General features: G+C 37.2%; 1 protein-coding gene across 3 annotated transcripts in view; it reads right to left on the reverse strand.

The window, feature by feature from the left end:
- LOC105472784 (N-6 adenine-specific DNA methyltransferase 1) overlaps window positions 1–19,661 on the reverse strand; it is a 545,294-nt gene that overhangs the window by 193,087 nt on the left and 332,546 nt on the right. For all 3 annotated transcript variants that reach the window (XM_071095535.1, XM_071095537.1, XM_071095536.1), the window contains 2 exons: window positions 13,024–13,310; window positions 8,119–8,293 (listed from right to left, as the gene is read on the reverse strand). The gene's annotated coding sequence lies outside the window, so the exon portion shown is untranslated. The remainder of the gene's footprint in view (window positions 1–8,118; window positions 8,294–13,023; window positions 13,311–19,661) is intronic.

The following is a 19,661-nucleotide window of genomic DNA, read 5'->3' on the forward strand; positions in this document are numbered from 1 at the left end:
TTGGTTCATGGTTCTGTAGGCTGTGCAAGAAGCATAGCACCAGCATTTGCTGCTGGTGGGGCTTCAGGGAGCTTCCACTCATGGTGGAAGGCACAGAGGAAGCAGGCGTGTCACACTGCATGAGAGGGAGCAAGAGAGATGCCATGCTATACTATAGTGAATACGTATGGTAAATATGTATATTTACTATATATGTTTAGTTCTATATATTTATACATATATTTATAAACATGTGGCATACCTTAAGTATATACAATAAAATTTATTTTTAAAAAAGATTATGTCTTTGGAGGAATTGGTCCATTTCATCTAGGTTATCAAATGTATGGGCATAGAATTATTGCTGGTATTCTGTTTTCTTTTTTATGTCCATGGAATCTGTAATAATAATCCCTCTTTTATTTCTAATATTAGTAATTTGTGTTTTCTCTTTTTCTTAGCCTTGCTAGAAGTTCCTCAATTATACTGATTTTTTTTCAAAGAACCAGCTTTTAGTTTTCTTGATTTTTTTTCATTGATTAACTGTTTAAAATTTTATTGATTTCTGCTCTAATTTTTATTATTTGTTTTCTTCTGCTTACTTTGAATTTAATTTGCTCTTCTTTTTCTATTTTGAAAGTGGAAGCTTAGATTATTGATCTTTGATCTTTCTTCTCTTCTAAAATATGTGTGCAATGCTATAAACTTCCCCATAATCACTGCTTTCACTGCATCTCACAAATTTTGATAAGTTACATCTTCATTTTCATTTAGTTCAAGATATTTTAAATTTTATCCTAAGACTTAATCTTTCATCCATGCATTATTTAGAAGAGTGTCATTTAATTTCCAAGTATTTTGAGATTTTTCAGATATCTTTCTGTTATTAATTTCTAGATTAATTCCACTGGGTTCTGAGAGCATACATTGTATAATTTCTATTCTTTTAAATTTGTTGAGGTGTGGTTTATGGCTCAAACTGTGTTATATCTTTTGAATGTTCCATGTGAGCTTCAGAAGAATGTGTATTCTGCAGTTGTTAGATAAAGTATTCTATAGATGTCATTTATAATATATCCAGTTGACTAATGGTGGTGTTGAGTTCAAGTATGTCCTTACTGATTACCTGTCACTGGGTCTGTTCATTTATGATAGAGGACTATTGAAGTCTCCAACTATAATAGTGGATCCGTCTATTTCTTATTTCCATTCTATGTTTTTGTCTCAGATATTTTGACACTCTATTTTTAGGGCATGTAAACATAAAGAATTATTATGCCTTCTTGAAGAATTGACCCTCTTGATCCCTAATAATTTTCCTTGCTTTGAAGTCAGTGCTGTCTTAGATTAATATACCTACTTTCTTTATTTTGACTAGGGATATCTTTCTCCACCCCTTTACTTTTAGTCTATATATTAAAGTCTGTATTAGTCTGCTCAGCCTGCCCTAACAAAACACCACAGGCTGGAGTTACGCATTCTGCTCTCCCCAGGTCAATCAGGTGCTGACAAAACACCAATGTGTTGAGATCTGGAAAATAATTTCTCTTGAGGGCAGGCAGGTCTTATAAGAACAGAATCATTGACATAAGCAAGTTTAACTACGACTTGATTTTATTTGCATTATTAATTAATTTGTCTGTTAGGCTGAATGTCCAAACAACATTTTTTCTTTTCAAGTTCAATATCTTTACTAGGCTTTATCATGATGTTGGTATAAGTGGGTTGTTTTGTTCTTCATCAATTTCCCATTGTTATATAACAAATTACCTCAAACTTAGCAACTCAAAACAATACAAATTTATTATCTTGTGTTGATAAAAATAGTCAAACTCTGTAAAATATTTGAAGAGATGTATTCTTTACCAAATATGAGTGTCCATGGCCCAAGACACAGCCCTCAGGAGGTCCTGAGAACATGTGCCCAGGGTGGTTGGGGTGCACCTTGGTTTTATATATTTTAGGGAGGCATGAGACGTCAATTGAATACATTTAGGGAGGCATGAGACAAAATCGAATAAAGACATTGGTTTGGTTCAGAAAGTCAGGACAACTCAAAGCAGGGGTTTCCAGGCTATAGGTAAATTTAAACATTTTCTGGTTGACAATTGGTTGAGTTTATCTGAAGATCTGGGATCAATGGAAAAGAATGTCCAGGTTATAATAAAGGATTGTGGAGACCAAGTTTTATTGTGCAGAGGAAGCTCTCAGCAGACTTCAGAGAGAGAGCAAGTTGTAAATGTTTCTTATCAGACCTAAAAGGGTGCCTGGCTCTTAGCTGATTATCTCCTGGATCTGCAAAGAAAGGAAGGAAAACAAAGCGGGGAGGGGATTCTTTATAGAATGTGGATTTTTCCCACAAGAGACTTCGCAGGGCAATTTCAAGGTATGGCAAGGAAATATATTTTGGCGCTAAATATTTTTTCTTGTGTTGTAATGTTGTGCCAGAGTCAGATTGAAAAGTAAGTCACAATATATAGGGTCAAATAAAACCCACCTAATGAGAATTTATGTTTTGCAGGGCATGAACTCCCTAGACCTCTTGGGTAAGAATTTGGCCAAGATAAAATGTCACAGCTTAATCCTCACTTACAATATCTATGGGTCAGAAGTCTTGGCACAAGTTAGCTGGATCCTGTGCTTATTAGGGTCTCATCAGGTTGAAATCAAGGAGTCAGAGGGGACTATCATCTTTTCCAAGACTACTGGTCATCTTCCACACTCATGGGACTAACCTCTGTAGGACTAACACCTGGCTTTCTTGCTGGCTCTCTGCTGGGGGCCACTCTCAGCTCAGTTTTGAGGGACCACTAGCCATTTAAGGCCAACAGAATAGCCTCGTTTTAAAAGACACTATAACTATGTGTCTTTCCTAAAAACGTTGATAGAGGTCATTCTTTTTGTGCATTACTTGTTGAGTTATAAATCTAGTCTCTGCTTAAATTTTATAAAGGATTTTTACCAACATTTTAAGAATATATAGTATAAAAAATAGGATAAGAAAATTGAGGCAAGGAGGAAATAAGTGCAGGTGAAATAATGCCCAAGATGAAAGTTATATCCCAAGCTGCATAATATAAAATTCTATATAGCTGTCCTACACTTACAATCTAAGCATGCTATTAATAGTTAACAAAGCAGAGAAGGAAACTGACATTCCTTCAGAAAAGCTTTTTCCAAGTACAGAAACCTAATCAAAATTTCTTCCATGGGTCCTCATGAAAAGGGCACCAAGTGGTAGAGTGAGTAACATTGCAAGTGACCTCCCTAAATAAATCCAAAGGCACAGTTCTAACACATAATTTTTATAAAAATATTTAATAATTGTATAAGCAAACAAAAATGTGGTTTAATTTGGCATGCTCTAGGCATGGAATTCAAAATACACTCAAAAACACGTAGATTACAAATTCTTTAGTAAGTTATCCCTGAATAACATTATTCAAACTGAGTTTTTGATAAAAATTACATGGCAAAGCATTTTAAGTTATACTCTCTGGCTAAAACCTGAAGGTTATACATGGCATGTAGGGAATAGCTAGCGGATTATCATGCTTTGACAATCAAATAGGCCTGCAGGGATACTGACATCCCCTTATTAAAATGAGGAACCTAACTAAGACTTGGGCTTGGATAGACTTTCATCCGATAACTGCATAGAGTTGATTCAAGGTAGTGACTCTGGGCAGAGCCAACATTTTACTCACTCTTGGGGCTGCTGCAAATATGGGCAAATGAGTAACTGAAGGTCCAAATTCTCCATTAAAGACTATGGCTGCAAGAATGTTCATATAGAAAATGTTATGAACAGGTATTACAAATAACCAGAGCACCCATTTATAATGTTGGTGAAGTATCCACAGAACAGTGACTATTAAATCCTGAAATTAAACTATGTTTGTCTTCTGATGATCCTTTACAGTAAATCAGAAAAGCATTGGTATAGATTTTTCTCCAGCCTACTTCGAAGCCAAGGTATAGGAAAATTTGTTTAGTTACATTGGTTCAGAGATTGAGATTGTCAAGGTGTCATGACAAATCTACCACAAATTTCATAAAACCACCAAAAGATATTAGATCTGGAGAACACAGCAGAGTTAAGAACTTGACAATTATGGTGAGGGTTGAAGGACAGGCAAAAAGGACCAAGATAATTGGAGTGATAGAAACAAAAGGTCCCTTTGTTAAAGTAGGAAAATTCTGGCTTTCAGTTTCCTAAGAGAATCAGATCCAGTCGTGAGAAATTTCAAGGTATAATCACACACATGAATGGCTAATGTGAAATTAAGGAAAGTTGATAGAATAGAAAAGCTTAGGAATGGCGAGCCTAGAGTTGCTGAGGACTCAATGTCCAACAGCCAAAATATACTCGCCTACTTCAAAAGAACTATACACTGAGCTTCAGTTATTTGCTAGTCATTATTTCCTATTTACTTATGTAAGTTACTTAGTTAAACCAATTGGTTTGAAAACAATAGCCAGCAAATAAAGTGCAAATTGTTTCATAACTAATACACTTTTTCAAGCTAATTGAACTCTATGTGCTAAGGACTTTGGCATCGACAATGATGACTAACAGCTGAAAAGGGAGATGAAGAAAAGTTAATGTGAGGGGAAATGAAAACTTGGATTTATAGTGTAGTCCAGTTGACTAAAGTTTCGAAATAATATTGACATACTGATAGTAAATGGAAAAAGGAATGGTGGAGAAAGCAGTTACGATTTCACAGAAACCACTTCCAACAGAAATACCATTTTAGATTGCTGATCTTCTAAATGAATGTTTACAATATCATTTTTAAGAGAAAGTTTTATTTCCATTGTGGTTACTAATGCATCTGAGTCACTTGTATATTCTTCTCCAGTGTGATGTATAAAAGGTCAATGAAGAAATAAATCACTTTGAAAAAGACCTATGTTTAACAGAAGATCTTAGGAAGGTCATCCTTAAAGACCATGTGTTAAGTTGGCTGAGTATCAATACAATGAGTATTCATTGATTCACAAGGAACTCATGTCCCTAGGGCTCCAATTTCTAAGAGTGGTCCACAGTGGTAGATTCAAGCTGAACTCTGAACTTGAAATGAAATCCTATGTCATTTGAACTCTTTCTATTCTCGAAACTGTGAGATCCTCTGACAAATTCTGCTAACAGTTCCAAGGTTTAAAATTGGGGAAGTTAGAGACATGTTATTATTATTATTTTTTAATTTCAACTTTTATTGTAGACACAGGGAGTACACGTGCAGGTTTGTTAAATGGGTATATTGCAACCACACAGTGAGCATAGTACCCAATGGGTAGTTTTTTCAACCCACATCTCCCTTGCTCCCTCCCCTGTCTAGTGGTCCACAGTGCCTATTGTTCCCATGTACATGTCCATGTATGCTCAATACCACAATCCTAAGTGAACTAATGCAGGAACAAAGACATGTTTTTGTTTTTATTTGAATGCTACATCTGGGGCTGGCTAGGACTGAGAAGACACTATGTCTTGCTGACATGTCAGTCCCAACTTGAGCCTCTTCTGTGTGTGTGTGTAAAAAAGAAATCTTATTTATTTATTTATTTATCTATTTTTAAATTATAAATTCATAGGGTACATATGCAGGCTTGTTACATGGGTGTATTGCATAATGCAGGGATTTAGGCTTCTAGAGAACTCATCACCCAAATAGTGAACATAGTATCCAATAGGTAGTTTTTTAATTCTTGTCCCCCTTTCCACCCTCCCCACTTTTGGATTTCTCAGTATCTATTTTTTCCATCTTTATAGCCACCAACATGAGTCTTTTGATGAAATAATGCCTGGCTGAGGTCCACAACTTAAAACAACATTCCAACATAGATTCTCATGATCCCTGAAGAAGTATGCTTGATGTGGCGAAATATCATCAAATGATTAAGTCAACATAGTAGAAGGAAAGAACAGTTCTTTATCAGATTAAATGAGTGAAACAGCTAAATGTCAAGTGACAAAATGTTGGGACTGACTGTATAAAATGCTAATAACATCTACCAAATAGTTTGCGTTGCGCTAAACAACTTATGCACATTATTTCTTTGATTCTTTTTAACACACTGTTGTGGGCTGAATGGTGTCTCCCAAGAAGTCATATGCTGGGATCCTGTCCTGTAGTGCCTCACAACGTGACATTGTTTGGAGTAAGGGTTGCTGAGGATGTAATTAGTCAAGATGAGGTCATACTTGAGTGAGCTGGGTTTCTAATCCAATGTGACTGGTGTCTGTAAAGGGGAAATGTGGACACAGGCACACGCATAAGGAGAACACCATGTGAAGATGAAGGTAGAAATTACACTGATGTGTCTACAAGCCAGGGAACACCAAAGATTGACAGAAAATCACCAGAAGCAGAGAGAGGCAAGAAACATTCTCCCTCAGAGCCTTCAGAAGAAAGCAACCCTGCTGGCACCTTCATCTTGGACTTTGAGCCTCCAGAACTGTGAGGCGATACATTTCTGTTGTTTAAGCCACCCAGTTTGTGGCATTTTGTTACAGCAGCACTAGAATCCTAATGGACGCTGTATTGGATACATATTTTAGGCTTAGGTAGGGTGGATTAAAAACTGTCTTTGTGAGATTATACCTATGAATTAAATCAAATACTTGAACTAAATAAGGTATGGTGTATACATTCCTCAGACAGAGGCAAAAAGAAAGACACTTCTCCATTCCTCATGGATATGCAGCAAATGAAGAAAACTGCTAGCACAAGGAATGGCAGTCTTGTGTGCTTTTCTTGTGTGATATTTTTTCAGGCTCATAACAAGTTCAGATTTCAAGCATCTAAATTTGCTAACTTCTCTGCACTTATTCCAAGGCCAACTAAGAGAAGAGAATTGCTGTTCTATGTCAAGAGAGTTTTCCTTCCACACAGCAAGGTAATAGGCTGTAGGCCTCTCATGAAATAGGTTACTATGATGGTTTGGGAGGGTTGATAGGCAGACACAGAGTTTTAAAGCAGTGGAAATGTTTTGTGTGATACTATGATAATAGATACATGTCTCTATACAATTGCCCAAATTCATAGAATGCACAACACCAAGAGTAAACCCTAATATTAACTATGGACTTTGGGTGATTGTGATGTGTTGATACAGGTTTACCAATTGTAACAAATGTATCACTCTGGTGGAGGATGTTGATAATGCAGGAGACTACGCATGTCAGGCAGGAAGTATATGGGAAATCTCTGCACCTGCCTCTTAGTTTTTCTGTGAACCTAAAATTGCTCCAAAAGAAATAAAGTCTTTAGAAAATTGCTATAGTGCCCATTAGCTAACATTCCCTTGCCTTTGTGGCCCCTCTCTTCAATGAAGGATTGCTGAAAGGAGTGGGAAATTGTCCTACAGCAGGCAGTAGAAGGCAGGGGACGAACAGATATCACCATCTCCATTTGTAAATGAGGACAGCCATACTTAAAGAGAAAGTATTCTGCTCAAGCTCCACCATTAGTAAAAGTCCAGTATTTAAATCCAGAAGTTACTCCAATCTTGTGTTCATAACCACTGGACTATGCTGCTTCCTAAAACTCACTTATTAGCGTGACATAATGATAGTGTTCAGAAAAAGCTTTTCCACTCCGCATGTTTTTTTATGTAAAAAATAATGCATGCTTATTGAAATGACTCAAATAATACTGAGTCATATAAGGAAAACTTTAATGTTATCTGCTTCCACTTTCTTGTTATAAACTCACGCCCTTGAAGTAACCAAGGGCCACAGTTTGATATTTATCTTTCCGTGTGTTTACCTACTCCATACAAATAGATCCCCAAAAAAAGCACAGAGGGGTTTTTATTCCTGTCTTCTTTAAAAATTGGATGATACTCTTTATATTGACCATCCCTTCAGGTATTTTAATCGACACATAATCATGTATATGAATATATATGGCTTATATATATAACTGTATATGACATATATGTATTTCGTACACGACAATCTAGTGCTTTTTTAATCTGTAAAACAGATTCCCAAAATAGATAATACTGGGTCAGAGAATATATATATATTTTTTAATTTTATAAAATCTAGCAATTTACTTTTCAAATTGTTTTACCAATTCACACCTCAATCAGCACTGCTTAAGACTGACAATTTCCCCACACTCTTACCAGTGCAGAATTTTATCTGGTATGTCCATCTGAATGTCCACACACAGGCAATTCCATAGCTGGTTCATTCAGTAGCTCCATAGTTTTAGTTCTCTGTGTTAACCGATTTGGAGTCTATTTGGCTCTTCCCTCATATCCACAAGACGGCTGCTCCATGTCTAGAGATCTCTTCTTCCTGTGAAGATGTAAGCAGCAGAAACTATCCTGGGTGACTTAATCATAAAAAGGCTGTTAAAGGATGATCAGTAGCTCACAGAATCATTAGGGAGGCTGAAGAACCAGATTTAGGGACAAATAGTCTGAACAATAGTCAAGCCATGGCATAAAAGTGATCAGAAAATACACGTTTGAGATGATGAATATGCTAATTACCCAGATCTGATCACTATGTACTATGTGTATGGAAACATCACCACATACCCCAGGAACATATACAAGTATTATTTTTTCAATTTTTTTTTTTTTTAAATACAAAATCTCATTCTGTCACCAGGCTGGAGTGCAGTGGCGCAATCTCAGCTCACTGCAACCTCCGCCTCCCCAGTTCAAGCGATTCTCCTGCCTCAGGCTCCCAAGTAGCTGTGACTACAGGTGCGCACCACCACACCCAGCTAATTTTTGAATTTTTAGGGTTTCAACATGTTTGCCAGGATGGTCTCGATCTCTTGACCTCGTGATCTGCCCACCTCAGCCTCCCAAGGTGCTGGGACTACAGGCATGAGCCACTGTGCCCAGCCTTTATTTTCTCAATTTTTAATAAATTAACTCAATGACAAAACAAACGAGACCATTTCAAAATCATGGAAAATAAAAACTGACACTGCTACCAATTCTGCACCAAACAAATTAAACTTGCAGCAACTAACCGCCTCGAGAATTTTTTTTCTTTTTTCTTTTTTTTTTTTTTTTTTTTGAGACCGAGTCTTGCTCTGTTGCCCAGGCTGGAGTGCAATGGCGCAATCTTGGCTCACCGCAACCTATTCTCCTGCCTCAGCCTCCCAAGTAGCTGGGATTACAGGCATGCACCACCATGCCCAGCCAATTTTTGTATTTTTAGTAGAGATGGGTTTTCGCCATGTTGACCAGGCTGGTCTCAAACTCCTGATCTCAGGTGATCTGCCTGCCTCAGCCTCCCAAAGTGCTGGGATTACAGGCATGAGCCACTGTGCCTGGCTGAGAATTTCTTACTGTGATATTGTGAAATATATATTTGGTATCTGCACCTGGTTCCTGAGACACAGCTCCTAATACCTTCATAGATAGGGATGCTAAGACAATCTTTTGCTCTAATATTTGGTCTTTGAGCCCAGTTTTGGCACAGAGCTCCTAAGACCTTTATGATTTCCTGAGTGCTAAGAGTGTCTGACAAAGAACTTCTAAATCCCTTGGAATTTCTTAGGCAATAGAAGCATCCTCTGTTCTAATGAGGTGACTCTTGGTGGGTACCTGCATAGCTTCATGATTGGGGTTGGTTGGCTGCTAGAAGAACAAATCATGTGATTAGAGTGTTGGAACTTTCCATCTCAGCCCCCAATCTCTGGAGAGGTGAGAAAGGCAAAAGGTAGAGTTGACCACTAACAGCCAGTGATTTAACTAATCATGCCTATGTACTAAAGCATCCATAAAAAACTAAAGATCACGGTGCAGAGAGCTTCTAGACTGCTGAATAAGCGGTAGTTCCTGGAGGATGATGCACCCAGAGAGGCATGGAAGCTCTGTACCTCTTTCCACATACATTTGCCTATGCATTTCTTCCACCTGGTGGATCATCTGTTTGCTTTGTAGTATTTTTTATTAAAAAATGGATAAATGTAAATAAAATGTTTCCCTGAGTTATGTGAACCACTATAGCAAATTAATTGAACCCAAGAAGGAGGTCATGGAAACCCCAATTTATAGTTGGTTGTTCAGAAGCACAGGCCAAAGCCTGGAGCATGTGATTGGCATCTGAAGTTGGGGGGAGTCTTGAGGAACTGAGCCTTCGATCTATGAAATCAGACACTAATTCCAAGTAGATAGCTGGGTGAATTAGAGGACTCCAAGCTGGTGTCCGGGAAAAACTCACACCAATTTTGGTGACCAGAGTGAAGTGTAGTGTTGAGAAGAGAGAGTAGGAAAAAAGTTTGCTTTTCCATCAAAGGTACCATGTCTGTTTCTCATATTACTTGAAGGAGTCTAAATCATACTACATAGGAAACTGCAAAATGTAGCATCTAAAAGTTTTCAACTTTTGTGGTAGGAGGCAGTCTGTGCCTCCCACCAAAACTCATAAGGTATGAGTTCATCAAACTGTACAGAGAGAGTTTGGGTGCTAGGTGGCAGAAAAGAATAATCAATGTGTGCAGCATACCTTCTTTTTGAGTTTAGCCATTCTAACGGATGAAAACTGATTTCCCATTCTTTCTCTTATAACATCTTCCTAACACTATGTTTAAGATATGTTTTATTTCATTTTCCTAACTTGTACTTTTATCTTTTCCAATTGTTAATGTAGTTTTGTGTTCTTAAATTTTTAATGCAATTTATATTTTGGTAATATCTAAAATATCAATCATTTTATTATTCATTCACCATAAAATGTGGCTACGGTTTGGACATTTGGATTAAGTAATGACATTGTAATTCAGCCAGAACTGGCAGTAATCATCAGTGTTTGGGATGTTTTGAGAACAAAAGTCTCAGTTCCTGGAAGGGTGGCCCTTCATATGAACTCAGAGTGCACACTCTGTATGGTGTAATCCAAGATAGTTGAATGGTCTGCCTGCCAAAAATAGGCCTCCCACCAGGTTTTTATAAAGACTAGTATTACCAGCTTGAAGGCCTTTTTTCTGATTTAAGGTATTAAAACCTAAGGACCATGTTAAAAGATTGAAATTAACATTCACTGACTTGTTCATTCATTAATCTTTTTAAAGTTTTTTAATTGACGAAAAATAATTATATATATGTACAGGGTACAATGTAATGTTTTGATGTATATGTACATTATAGAATGATTAAATCAAACTAATTAACATATCCATAACCTCACATACTTATGTTGTTTGCATGTGCTATGAATATTTAAAATCCACTCTCATAGCAATTTTGAAATATACATTACATTAACTATTGTCACCAGGCTGTGCAATTGATTTAAAAAACTTATTCCTCCTATTTAACCAAAACTTTGTAAATATTTAATTAGTGCCTCTTATTAGCCAGACTCTGTTTGAGGCACTAATGACACAGAGTTAAAAGTCAAGTTTGAGCCTCTCTTCTTAGGCATATAACTGTAGGCAAATTACGTCAACTCTGGCCAGTTTTCACATTTAAAATAGAGATGATAACGCTACCCACTTAATGGGTTTGCTTTAAGAATTAAATGATATTGTTTACGGTGTCCAGAAGGAAGGTAGGCCCACTGGCAGTCAGCACATGTAATGGACCAAGGGGTCTTTGAAGAAAGAACATATCCAAGTACAGGCGATAAGCTTGTATTTGAGGACAATGGGGTAGTGTTGAATGGCAGGATTGGGGTGCTATCTGTGATCCTCCCATAGTCTGATGACAGGGCCGGCACCAAAAAGTGTGATCCAATCAAGCACCAAACTCTCATGCAAGGGCGTCGTCCAAACCAGAAACAGCCCATGGGGACTGCCAGTTAGCTTTGCCAAAAAATATCCTTCCTGTCCAAGTCTCCCGAGTCTCTGATAAGAAAAGCCACCTTGAAGCTTTGGACTCCAAGCATGGCTTTCTGGTACAACTTTAACACAGAGGTTTATATTCAATTACCTACAGATACCATAATTATCATTACTATCATTATTAATAAACCTACAGTTAATTACAACAAGGTATGACAAATCTATAACAGACGTAGGCTAGGCTGCTATGGTTGACGAGAGTATAGAGGGAACAGCACTGCCCAAATTGGAGCAGAGGAAAGAAAGTTTGTAGAAGGCACCTAGAGGAGAAAAAACTTGAATCAAGTCTTCAAGAATGAATATGAGTTATGCTGGAGAAGAAAGTATGTGTGTTTGGCAGGAAGTACAAATGCTTGGAGAAGACAGATTAAACAGCACATTCAAACTATGGGGATGTGAAAGAATGTGGAGTGTTGGTAGACTTATGAAAGGATAGCGTGGGCCAGGACATAATCTAAATGTGAGAGAATGGAGAGAGAGGATGTTGTTCAAATTATGGATGGCTTTGTATACCATGTTGAATTGAGACATTGTGTTCAATAATATAAGGAGACATAAAATGACTTTCAGGGTGGTGGTTGGGGGGAGGTCATGATATCTGTATTTTAGACTTTCTACTCAGAGAGTAGTGGGGAAGTTGACTGAAGGAATTTAAGATTAGTAACCAGGAAAGCCCCATCATGTCAACGCAGTAATCTCATGGGGAGTGGCAATGGCTAAAGTAGGAGCAGGAGCAAGGAAGGAATCAATTTGATACACACTTAAGAGGTAGAATTGGCACTTAAGACAACTGGCTGGAGAACAAGGAAAACTCTTCAAATATTACCAGGTCCCTGGCCTGGACAACTGAGTTAATGTGGCACTATCATCAAGCATGGGATATAGAAGATCAGGGTCATGATATAGAAGATCAGGGTCAGTTTGGTGAGTATGTATAGACTCTGAGATGTCTGTGGAACACTATTCAATAAGACATGGAGCTCCCTGTATATAGCAATATTTTCATGATGTGGCAGATGTGTATTTTGTCAATTGGATGATCTCCATTTCTCATATTATCTTCCCCACATGATTCTTGTGAGTATGGGCCTCAAGAGGCACCTGGTGTGAGATTTAGAAGACAGAAGTGAAGTCGCATTGGATTATTTTTATACTCCAAAGGCTGGAGCTGGGTATGAGATACAGTAACTACACAGTCAAGTTCTACCTGCCAACTTACCTTGGTGGCAACATTCAGTTTCATTCCTGTATAATCCCCTGTTCCTGCTGTAGCTCCTTCTTCAGCATCTCTTGGGCCAGGTGAATAAAAAAGGGGACTGCCTTCTACAGGACACCCATGTTATCAAGGGTTACTTCTTAGTAAGAGGTGGACATGGGTTCCAGTTCATCTTCATAAGCCAACTCATCCAGAAAGTCCCAGTTTTTCCTCCTGGGTTCTAGCTCAGACTGTCAGGTTCCACTTTGTCCACGGTTTCCTTCTTAAATGCCTGCTGTGATGACTTCAGGCTGATAGAGAAGAAAAGAGCCTCCCATATTATTATTGAATCGCCTCCCAAAATTGCAAAAGGTCAAGTCTCTGTGGATAATCCCTGCTGGTTCTTCTACTCTGATTGAACCCTGACTGACAAAACAAATGTGGTTTTTATAAACCTCTTTTTCATTTTATACAACTTGGTATATTTAGTCCAACTATCCAGACGCTTTGGTCTCTGCGACCAAAGGTTAGTAGTTTTAGAATTCCATCAGTCTAGCACCCTGCTGTTCCGTTAGCATTAGTGCAGTGGCCCATCTCCTCAAGCTCAGAAATCATGTGTACAATAGATTGACAATCTAAAGCAGGGGTTGGCCTGTATTTTCTGTAAAGTGACTAATAGTAAATATTTTAGGATTTGTAGCCCATAAAGTCTTTATTGCAACTATTCTGCTTGCAATATTGAATAACAAGCAGCCATAGAAAATATAGAAATTTTAAAAGATGGCTGTGTCACAATAAAACTTTACTCACAAAAACAAACAGTACAGATTTGGCCTATAGCTCATGATTTGACAATGCCTAATTCGACAAAATAGTGTAAGTTCTTTATCATAAAAGAAATTTAAAATGTTCACAAATACATTTAACATTGAGAAAAAAATCAAAGTTAGACAGCCTGAGATCTAATCACAGCTCTGCCACTCTCTGATGCTCCATTTTCTCATTTTAAGTAGAGACGAGAAAGTAAATGCAGTGTTTTAAAATATATCCACAAGTGTTTTGACATGCTGTCTTTCAAAAGGTAACGTGTAATTCCCTTTCCCCGAATATGGACGGGACATAATGACTCCAAATGAACAGAATGTTGCAGAAGTTGTGTTCGCATAATTCCCAAGGCTAAGTTAGAAAAAAAGATGATTCAGTTTCAACTTGACTCCCTCTCAGGATAATCACACATAAAACACAACAGCCAAGCTGTGAGAAACCCAAGTGGCCAAACAGAAAGGCCATGTCGAGATGTTTTGACCAAAGGCTCCACCAGAGGTCCCAGCCAACAGCTAGCATCATCTGCCAGACATGCAAGTGATTGGACCACAGATGATTCCAGTCCCCAACTTTTGGAATAATACAATTGATGCCAAGTAGAGCAGAAATATTTGTCTACACGAACCTCACATAGATTGTAGAAACTCAAGTAAAATAAACTCTGTCATTATCTGAAACCACTAAGTTTTGGGGTGATTTGTTACATAGCAATAGATTGCCAGAACAAAAGGATTTCCAGAGACTCCTCTCTTACTACAATAAGAGAATTTTGTGGGACTCTCCCTAATCTATAGACCTGCTCACTTGGATCTTCGTACCAAAGACAAGTATATGCGTGCACTTGACTATTGAAGAGAGCTTCTCAACCATCAAGGAGAAGTCTCAGAAAACAAGCCAGAATACCATCAGAAGCCACAGAGAGGATTTAAGAGGCTGAACCTAATGATCTAACCTGGAATGTGACCAAAACTCTAGGTTTGACACTTCCAGTTCTTTTTAAAACGATGTCATGGGACTTTCAATAACCAGCCTAGATCAGGACTAGAGCCACCCAAACCATCTTTATGTGAAATGGAACACCACTGCTGAAAAATAGGCCAATGAATTTTGAACTAGAAAGTTTGGGCTTTAATTTATTCTGACCAGAATTCTTTTCAACAGAAATGTAAATCAAATTTTAAAAGCTGGCTTCTAAGAGACATGAATGCCTACAGATCAGTTACAATTGGTTAATTTAAGGTTCATTCTTAAGTTCAACATTATAAGATGGAGTCTGGGAAACAGAATGCCTATACTTTTTATTCTAAATATTGGGATAAAAACCTCTATGACTAGGATAATTCTTTCATAAAGACAAAGATGATAGTAAGAATAAAAGAGAAAAAAGAGAATAAACCTATAAACACGGGATTGTAGCTTGATGATATGATGTGTGGATGGTGCGTATGAAAAAAGAAGGCGTTGGTTGAATAAGTGAGTAGGTGCAAGTGAATATAAATCCTGAAATTAAAGAACAAGCTTTCAGAGAATGGAATATGAGAAAATCCTTCAACTTCATTTCTTTGCAGCACCTTCTTCCTTTCCTAAAACTACATGCTTTAGTGACACTGACCTACTTACTCATTCTTCAGTTTGCCATTTTTTCCAAAATGACATAACTTTACTACTCTAGGCTCTTTTCCTAGAATGTTCTCAGAGCAGTGTTTTGAAGTAGAAGAAACATGCAGTCATGCAACCATTGATTCAGAGGTCACATCTGCCTCTATCAAACTGTGTAAACTTGAGCCTTTGTTATTTATGACCATTAATTTCAAAACCAGTAAAATCGGGATAAGATATCCAGCCATATGATGATCACAGGGTTCAAGTAAGACAATATTCATGAAACACTGACCACAATACTGCAAAACAACATGTAGGCCAAGTTTAGTAAACATTAATTTTCCCAGAGCCCCCAATTTACTACTCCATGACTTCTACTTAGGCTTTACAATCTGATGCAGTGTCACCTCCTCCATGCAGTCCTTGCCAAAGCCCCCAAGCAAAACTTGGTATCTTTCTCCAAGCTGTCAAAGCATCTTAGTCATATTGTATGGTCTTAGTATGATTACGTGTCTATCTACCCCATGTGGATTTGCACTTTATCAATTCCTTGTGTTTCGTACCTTCATCATGACAGTCTAGGGATTTTTGTTTTGTAACAAAGGCATTCATCAAGATGACATTTATAAAAATTAGTATGTACTATTTGAGAATGTTGAAATGTGGATTACTCAGTTCTTGGAAGTGTTTTAGCCTGCATTGCAGAGACCATCACTCTCTCTCCCCTCCGGTTCCCGTTTGCCCAGCTATCACCCTTAATTGATTTATGGGGGGCCCTGCTCTTCTTTATGACCTTGCCTCTCATGTTCTCTCAAGTTGAGTTTCTTTTTGTAAAACTATACCTTTGTTAATGAAATATGACCAATGGATGCTATAAAGCACTCTTGAAACATGTAATACAACACATTATATACTGCCCAAAGGGGTAGTACTAACTACAAAGGATGAAAAAACCACTACTGTAAAAGTTTACTTTTAGGAATTAGTATTTTTCTCCTTATGTTTTAACCTCAAAAAAGGTTTACACTCTGATCCCTTTACTTCAATCTACATATTCTTAAACTGCTAAATGTCTAGAAATAATTATAATCCAACTAATGTTTACTCAGTATTTACCATGGCACAACACTAGAAAAGCGTTTTATGTGTCGTCTCATTATATTGCTATGGCAAACTTACAGGAGAGATATTATCATTATGCTGGTTTCACAGATGAGGAAGTTGAACCATCATTAGACTAATTCTAATTTTAAAAGCCTGGTTCGCACATTATGCACTATTTATACATGAATTATTATATTAACAGAATTAGCTACCTCCTAGGGTTTATGATATTTTCATTATTTTCTTTTGTAACATTTAGGTACATAAAGAGCCTATGTTAAGATTTTTCTAGCTATAAATAAAGCAGCTTTGGTTATCTGATTGTCTTCTGCCACTTTACAGGAATGCATATAAATAGGAAACCAAGTAAATACATTTTATTAAAAATAGGAAACAGACAAAGAAAAAGTCAAAAAGTTCAGGATGGATGATTCTTACTACAGGCACTGAAGGGGAGGAACTGTGGCAAAGGGTTACACAAGAACATACAACTTCCTGAGCAGTTGAAATAATCAAAAAGAAACAGAAGCTATCCTAATAGCAACATTTATTTACTTTTACCAAAGTAGTAGGTGTCTAAGATCTACAGTGAGCTACTGATTTTTGCATTTACTCTACTGATTTCCTTGTAATAAACAGAAAACTGATCAAAGGTAGCCTTCTCAAATTAGTTACATTTATTACAAGATTATCCTACCATAACAAACAAATCTCCAAAATAGAATAATTTGATTTTTGTGGACCAAATGTTGTTATTTATACACATTCATTCTCCTTGACACGCATATTCCTTTAGGGTAGAGGTAAAAGCCCTCAGGTGAGTGCCTATGATGGTCCATTAATGCCTTAGGCCATTTGGGCTGCTATAACAAAGTACCATAAACTAAGTGGCTTATAAATAACACAAATTTATTTCTCAAAGTTCTGGAGGCTATGAAGCATAAAGCCTTCTGTTGCCAGCAGATTCAGTGTTTGGTGAAGGCTGAATTTGTGGCTCATACACAGTGATATGGTTTGGCTCTCTGTCCCCCCAAAATCTCATTTCAAATTGTAATCCTGCGTCAAGAGAGGGACCTGGTGGGAGGTGACCGGATCATGGGGGCAGTTTCCCACGCTGTTCTCGTGATTGTGAGTTCTCACACGATCTGATTGTTTAAAAGTGTTTAGCAGCTCCCCAATCACTCACTCTCTCTCCTGCTGCCTTGTGAAGAAGGTGCCTGCTTCCCCTTCGCCTTCTGCCATGATTGTAAGTTTCCTGAGGCTTCCCCAGCCATGCAGAAATGTGAGTCAAACCTCTTCTGTTTATAAATTACCCAGTCTCAGGTAGTTCTTTATAGCAATGTGAAAATAGACTAACACACACAGCATCTTCTTACTGTGTCTTCACCTGGTTAAAAGGGTGAGAGGTCTCTCTCAGACCTCTCTTATAAGGGCATTGATCCCATTCATAAAAGCTATGTACCCATGACCTAATCACCTCCCACAGCACACCCCTCCCCCCCGTCCTAATATCATCACCTTGGGGATTAGGATTTCAACATATAAATTTGGGGGAACGAACATTCAGACCACAGTAAATAGCAATGTCTTGGGGGGATAAAGACTCGGGGCCTTTTTTAAAATATATCAAATGCTTTCTCCCTGGTAGCTTCCTAGGCCATTGCTCTAGATTGAATCCAATAAGAAATCCCTCATGAGAGCAAATTCCAAAAACTAGACCTTCCAGAAGGAGAACAGAAAAGAGAGAGCACACTGTGCATATTTCAGTGGGAGCAATTGTCATGGAGTGTAAGATAAGAAATCTTATACTCCCGTATTCTGATTAGTTCCTCCAGGAATTTTTCTGCTCACACCCTTGATAAGATTGCTTGCATGCAAATTATAAAACAACAATATATTGTTTGTAGATATGATTAGTGTCTATGTTGGTTCTATTATCTTACCAAAACTAGCCTTTATAGTCATGCAAATAAGGTATCCCCGATACACTATGTTAATAAATTTAGTGGTGTTGATTAGTGGTATCTTATGAACATCTCAGTGTATGCAGAAAACGTTAACAAAATTTAACATCAATTCAGGATTTTAAAAAAATCTCTTAGCAAACTATAACTACATAGTAACTAAATCAATCTTACAACAGGCATCTGCAAAGAAACCTATTAATATCATATGCAGGTCCTGCTGAAGAAATAAGGTTGTTAAAAAGAAGCAAAGTAATAAAGTTTGAAAAGAAGGAAACACAAATGTATTATGAGACTATATGATTATATACATAAAAAATCCTAATGAATAGTATTGATATTCAGTATATCTCTAATGTCAAATTAATTATGTGCCTAGTAGCAAGAATAATATCCATTCATTTCCAATGCATTTTACCAATTACCATATTCATCAATAAATTACACATTATATTTGACCATTATGTGTATCTATGAATAAAAGAAGAATATTAATTTGGGAATAAAACATATGTTGAGTATTATGTTGCATACCTACCATCACAATTAGTTCCTGACCTCAAAGAGTTTATAGTCTTGTGAAATCCAAGACTTAATATGGGACTTAGAAAACATTTACATTTTACAATTAAATTCACAATTAATCAGTATGCATGATGGTTCTATTTTCCATGAGCCACAACTTACTGGTCAGCCTCTGCTGTTATTGTCATAGGTAAGTCAATTGTCCCCATGGCCATTTACTAGTCAGATGGGATAATAAAAACTAAATCTGAGATGTGACAAGACTTGGGTAGGGTACAATATATGGTCCTCTCTACTTCACGCTATAATCGCACTACCGCACTACAGCCTGATACCCTGTCCCTATTAAAAAAATTAAGAAAGATAACTTACAAGGTTCTACTTCTTAAACTCTGTGGTTTGTTTGCAGTTTTCTAATAAGCTAACCAAGTTTGAATAATGACATTTGAACTCTCTGATTTTTCCTTGATGTAATTTTCACATCAGTTAAAAAATGATTATGAGAATGGGCCATAACATGTAGCCAACTGGAGTTTTGGAAAACTTGGCAGGTGTTAATGTTTGAGAATCTCATTTATTTTTTATTAACCACTCAAGAACAGAGAAAATCGTATAAATCCTGCCAGAAAATATCAGAAGTTT

Source organism: Macaca nemestrina, chromosome 4, assembly GCF_043159975.1.
Source record: "Macaca nemestrina isolate mMacNem1 chromosome 4, mMacNem.hap1, whole genome shotgun sequence".
Taxonomy (NCBI): Eukaryota; Metazoa; Chordata; class Mammalia; order Primates; family Cercopithecidae; genus Macaca; species Macaca nemestrina.